The sequence below is a fragment of the Bos indicus x Bos taurus genome, chromosome 13 (assembly GCF_003369695.1).
Source record: "Bos indicus x Bos taurus breed Angus x Brahman F1 hybrid chromosome 13, Bos_hybrid_MaternalHap_v2.0, whole genome shotgun sequence".
Lineage (NCBI taxonomy): Eukaryota > Metazoa > Chordata > Mammalia > Artiodactyla > Bovidae > Bos > Bos indicus x Bos taurus.
In genome coordinates, this window is record NC_040088.1 from 1,843,591 (window position 1) to 1,849,880 (window position 6,290).

Sequence of the window (6,290 nt, forward strand, 5' to 3'; positions counted from 1 at the left end):
TGGAATTAGCCAAATTATATCATGCAAGAAAGCATAGAATGGGGAACTATGTGATGATGTTATTTTGAAAGTTAATTATGAAATATATATGGTACTAATGGAATTTTTCAAAATCAGTGGGTTTTTTTTTTTTTTTTTCATTAGCCAGCTTAATTTGACTCTAGAGCAGACAGATAAATCTAGATCTTCCTTCTAGAATTAGTAATATTGTAATAATTATAACACCCTGGAAATGTTCCAGTGTCTCCTAGTTTATAGTCTACGGGAACTTGAATAGAATTTGTATCCTACTGTTGTGTGAAAATTGTATAAATTTTAATTATGCTGAATTGGTTCACAGTGCTTTTCAGTTCTACTGTATCCTATTTTTTTGTATATTTATTCTATTAATTTTTGAGAGTTTGATATTGAAACTCCAACTAAAAATCTTAATTTATCTATTTAAAAAATAATTGTAATATATAGCGGAACTATATGTAACTTTGTTCTGTTTTTTCCAAGTCTCCTGTAAATGTGTTGTCATACTTTCCTAATTTAAAAAATAAAAAAGAAAGAGAAAAATCATCATAATAATAGCTAATACTGTTTACCAAGTAAAAAGTACTGTTCAAAATAGTAACTCATTGAACTGGCGTTCTCCATTTTTAAGTGGAGATGCTCTAAAGAGGGCACATCTTCTACATACAGATCTCAGTTTCCTCAAACATTATTGAAAAAAGAAAAAATGAAACAAAATATCTCTTTATACATAAGGCTGGTAGTTAAACACAGGAACTGTTCCACCAGGACCACAGAATCAACCAAGTTGAACACTAACAGCTGTAACACTTGAGGCATTTACTCACTGTTATTTTGCAATACATGATTTGGCAGTTATTTACTGAGCACCTTGACTGATTCAAGCCAGTTATGGCTACTAAGGACACAGTGGAGAACAAGACAGACCGTCCTCCTGCCCTCAGGGACCGCCTGAAACAGGCTGGAATGCAAGTTAAAGAAAAAACTTCAATGTGACAGTAACATAAGAGCTACTGTTGTTAGTCCCATTCTGCAGATGAGGACGAGGTGACCACCTTGGTAATGCGTAGCAGGCAGACGTGAACTCACATCTGGCTTAACCACTCTAAGAAACAAGTTTACTTACACAAAAAGGGAAACAACACTTAACTTACAAATGGTGTGGGTAGAGATACAAATGGCACCCACTCCAGGACTCTCGCCTGGAAAATCCCACGGGCGGAGGAGCCTGGTGGGCTGCAGTCCATGGGGTTGCTAAGAGTTGGGCACGACTGAGCGACTTCACTTTCACTTTTCCCTTTCATGCATTGGAGAAGGAAATGGCAACCCACTCCAGTGTTCTTGCCTGGAGAATCCCAGGGACAGAGGAGCCTGGTGGGCTGCCATCTATGGGGTTGCACAGAGTCGGACACGACTGAACCGACTTAGCAGCAGAGATACAAAAAACCTGGCAGACACATATTAGCTCTTCAATAAATTATACTTTGTAATAATAGTAAAAATGACTCATGACCTTGAATGCAAACCCCATGTTTTTCATTTCCTTAAAAATGGAGCTGCTCTTTTAACGAACTTTTACTAAAGTTCTCCCAGTGTAACTGCATTTTGGAGGCTTAACTTTAATTTACCAACAGGGCTGAATTCTACCCAGAAATCATCAAGCATATACAGGAGTCAAATGGAGGTCTATGAAGACACTGGTCGATTGTGCTTCCCCTGATATTTCAAATATTCCTCTTAACTTTCCTGAGACATAAGTATAGTAACCCCCAATTTGATGGATGAGGAAACTAGACCCAGAAAGGTTAAGTAACTTGCCTAAGGCCACACAGCTAGTGAGTGCTAGAGCCCTGGCCTCAACCCAAGCTGTTGCGAGCCAAGCCATTCTTTTTGTCTTGTAGAACTGCTTCCTATATGACACCCAAATAAAACCCTCTGGTATTTACCATCAACCTCTTCCTCAGAAAACAAAGACTGCACTGATACAAATCCTTCTCATTTGGCGATGAGGAAATCATCAATAATCAATTGCCTATTATGTGCATATTGGATGCTGGCCAAGATAAACAGCACCGTGTCATTTGCTCAAGCAGAGACAAAAACAAGGAAACTGATGTCTGTAATTTCAATTATATTTTTTTTGCCTAATTAGACAGAAAACCCAAGACCAATGCAACAGAGATTATGACCATGATTTGAGAGCCCAAACCTTGTTCATTCTTAATAATGTTAACAATAAGCATTTCAGAACCTTTACTGTATGCCGGGGATTTTCAGTGCTTTGTCATCCTCAGAAAAACTCTACCAGGTAGGTACTCTCTGTTATGAGCACTTTGAGATGAGGCATCTGAGCCCTGTGGCTCAGACGGCAAAGAATCCATCTACAATGCAGGAGACCAGGGTTTGATCCCTGGGTCGGGAAGATCCCTTGGAGGAGGGCACGGCTACCCACTCCAGTATTCTTGCCTGGGGAATCCCTTGGATGGAGGAGCTGGTGGGCTACAGTCCATGGGGTTGCAAAGCATTGGACACGACTGAGCAACTCACACACACATACACACCTGAGCGTTAACTGAGATAAAAGTAAATAATCCCGGTTGATCTGGCTCCTAAGTGACTGGGCCAGGGTTTGCACTCATAAGCATTTCTCTGCTAGTCCTCCTCAATTATACGGTTCTCTGAGTCAAATTACACTGTTGCGTTGAACACTAGGTACAAGACCTGGGACATCTATGTTGCCTTTCTAGTGTGAAGTTTGCAAAAGCAAGGCACACAACGAGCTGTTATAGGTGATGTTTACTGAGCATTGTTCTGTGCTAAGAACTGTAGATGTATCATTCTCACAGCAACCCCACCGGGCTGGCTCTTTTTATCACTGCTCTTTCCAGGAGACTTGAGCTTTACTGTGTGGTTGGTTCTCACACCGTCCATTCGACAGATATGGAAACTCAGTCCTTCCAGATTCCACAATCAGAAAGGAGATCTCAGCGTTGAGGCAGAGCTTTGCAGCTCAGAACTGTGTATTAGCCTGTGATACAGTTGAGACAGTTCTGGGTTTCTCAGCACAGAGAACACAGCCATCGCCTCACCCTCATCACACAACAAAGTCACACGCATGCGCACACGCACACACATACACACAGACTTTGTCATCTGCGGTCGCTCGGTGTGAGGGCTGGAGTATAATTATCTATTCAGGACTCGGTAAGAGTTCCCAGAACAAAACAGAGGGCCCGGGCCTGTCTCAGTAATGACGGTGGGCATTTATGAGGCACTCCAAGATCTCTCATTAGCGATTCCCAGCAGCATCCCTGCCGGGGTGACTCACCCGGGCCAAGCCAAGTGAGAGCGCACCCCTGGGACCGGCTCAAAGGACTCATTTTGCCCTGAGCTGCATCTCATCAAGGACGGGTAAGTGTGGATGTCAACAAAGTTTCAAAGAGCCAGCACTGCTTTCCTCTGCAATCCAGACTTCTTCCACTGGACAGGAGAAAACAATTTTCCCGAAATAGAAATTTTTTTGCTGGCTATTATGAGACCAAGGATTGCCTGCCCTTCTAAGTATCCACTTGGCACTTATAAAGTAAAATGATGCTAAACTCATGTGAAAACCCTAGTAAATCTGAAATTCTTTTCCTTTCTGCTTAAGCACACATGCAGAGACAGAAAGAAAAGAAAAAACAAGGGGGGAAGGATGGATAACTCAATAGCTGACATAACAATAGGATTTAGCGTTTCTTGACCACTTACTACGCGCAAGCATCACACCAGAAGCAGGCACGCTGGGGTGAACTACGTGGTCCTGCTTTTGGAGGCTGTTAGTTTTATTTTACCACCACTGGCATATGAAGCAACATCTGCATCGCACAGCCCTACATATATGGATCCCACCCACCTCTCTTTTGGAGGTATTTGCATATAAGAAATATTTCCAATATTCTGAGAGATTACTGATTTAAAAAAAGGTGATATATTATGCTGCTGCTAAGTCGCTTCAGTCGTGTCCGACTCTGTGCGACCCCATAGACGGCAGCCCACCAGGCTCCCCCGTCCCTGGGAGTCTCCAGGCAAGAACACTGGAGTGGGTTGCCATTTCCTTCTCCAATGCATGAAAGTGAAGTCACTCAGTCGTGTCCAACTCAGTGACCCCATGGACTGCAGCCTACCAGGCTCCTCCGTCCATGGGATTTTCCAGGCAAGAGGACTGGAGTGGGGTGCTGTTGCAGCATGTTGTATATGAATGTACATAGTAAAGGCTAAAATCAGAAAATCTCGATCTGACTCCCACAGGAGCCTAGTGGTAAGGTCTGTGTCCCAGGACAAATTATATAACTCTCTAAATTTCAAATTTATTTATCCATTTAATTTTTGTCATTGGGCCGAAATGGGAAATTCTATGTAAAATGTTTAGCTTAGTGCCTGGCTAAGTCATATTAAAAAGTAGAGACATTACTTTGCCAACAAAGGTCTGTCTAGTCAAAGCTAAGGTTTTTCCAGTAGTCATGTATGGATGTGAGAGTTGGACTATAAAGAAAGCTAAGCCCCAAAGAATTGATGCTTTTGAACTGTGGTGTTGCAGAAGACTCTTGAGAGTCCCTTGGACAGCAAGAAGATCCAACCAGTCCATCCTAAAGGAGATCAGTCCTGAATATTCATTGGAAGGACTGATGCTGAAGCTGAAATTCCAATACTTTGGCCACCTGATATGAAGAACTGACTCATTGGAAAAGACCCTGATGCTGGGAAAGATTGAAGGCAGGAGGAGAAGGGGACAACAGAGGATGAGGTGGTTCAATGGCATCACCGACTCCATGGACATGAGTTGGAGTAAAATGTGGGAGTTGGTGATGGACAGTGAGGCCTGGCGTGCTGCAGTCCATGGGGTCATTGGACATGCCTGAGCGACTGAGCTGAAGTCATAAGCCCTTTGTCGTTGTTTAGTTGCTAAGTTGTGTCCAGCTCTTTTGGAGCCCATGGCTGTAGCCTGCCAGGCTCCTCTGTCCTTGGGATTCTCCAGGCAAGAATACTGGAGTGGGTTACCATTTCCTTCTCCAGGGGGTATTCCTCATCCAGGGATCAAACCCAGGTCTCCTGCACTGGCAGGTGGATTCTTTACCACGAAGCCACCTGGGAAGCACATCATAAACCGTAGAAAGTACACTCTGTAACATATGGTAACAAGATGTAGTGTATATTACATATAGTGTGTAATCTATAGCATGTGCTGCATAATATGTGCTGTATAGTATATATATAAATAGCTATGTAGATACATTATGTATAAATTATATTCAGATATCATGTTACTTCTATTAACATGAACAGCCACTGAACTGTAATCAAGACAAATCTGAAACGACAGAGTTCAAGCTCCAGTCGGACTGTAAAAGGTTTCTAGAAACCAGCTAAGAGTTTACAGTGAACTTGCCAGGGAAGTTTAACACTAGGGTTAAAAAAAAATGATGTCACATAACTGAAAAACCCTCAGACGTAACAAAACTTCCCTCACTTCCTCCTTGGCGGTAGTTTTTGTACTGGATCAAAAGGGGGCAATAAGAACCACTTTAAAGCAGTCAGCAAAAATCTTCAACTTCTCTTCCTCAGTTAGTACAGAGAGTTCAACCCCTGCCCGCCACAAGGGCTCTAGAAGTGGGCGTGTGTGTGTGCGCGCGCGTGTGTGCCCCCGCGCTTGCTTAAATTCGACTTTGTAGGGATGGGTGCGCAGAAGGCAATGGCACCCCTCTCCAGTACTCTTGCCTGGAGAATCCCATGGATGGGGGAGCCTGGTGGGCTGCAGTCCATGGGGTCGCTAAGAGTCGGACACGACTGAGCGACTTCACTTTCACTTTTCACTTTCATGCATTGGAGAAGGAAATGGCAACCCACTCCAGTGCTCTTGCCTGGAGAATCCCAGGGCCGGGGGAGCCTGGTGGGCTGCCGTCTATGGGGTCGCACAGAGTCGGACACGACCGAAGCGACTTAGCAGCAGCAGCAGGGATGGGTGAGGAAGACGGGGACCGCGGCTCGAAGGTGCACAGGGACGTCGGTGTCCAAAGAGTCGGAAGCGGTGGCCGAGCCCCGCCTCAAGGGCTGGCCGCGCTTCTGCCGCCGATCGCAAAACCACCCGAAGCGGCAGCAGCGAGTGGAGCGCCCGGTGGACGACTTGCCCAAGTTAAGACCCGAAAGTGAAATTACTTCCTCGGGTCTCCTTTCACTAAGTCGCAAACCCTCCCCACCTCGGGAGGTGCAAAAACCCAAGCTTCCTCCAACGA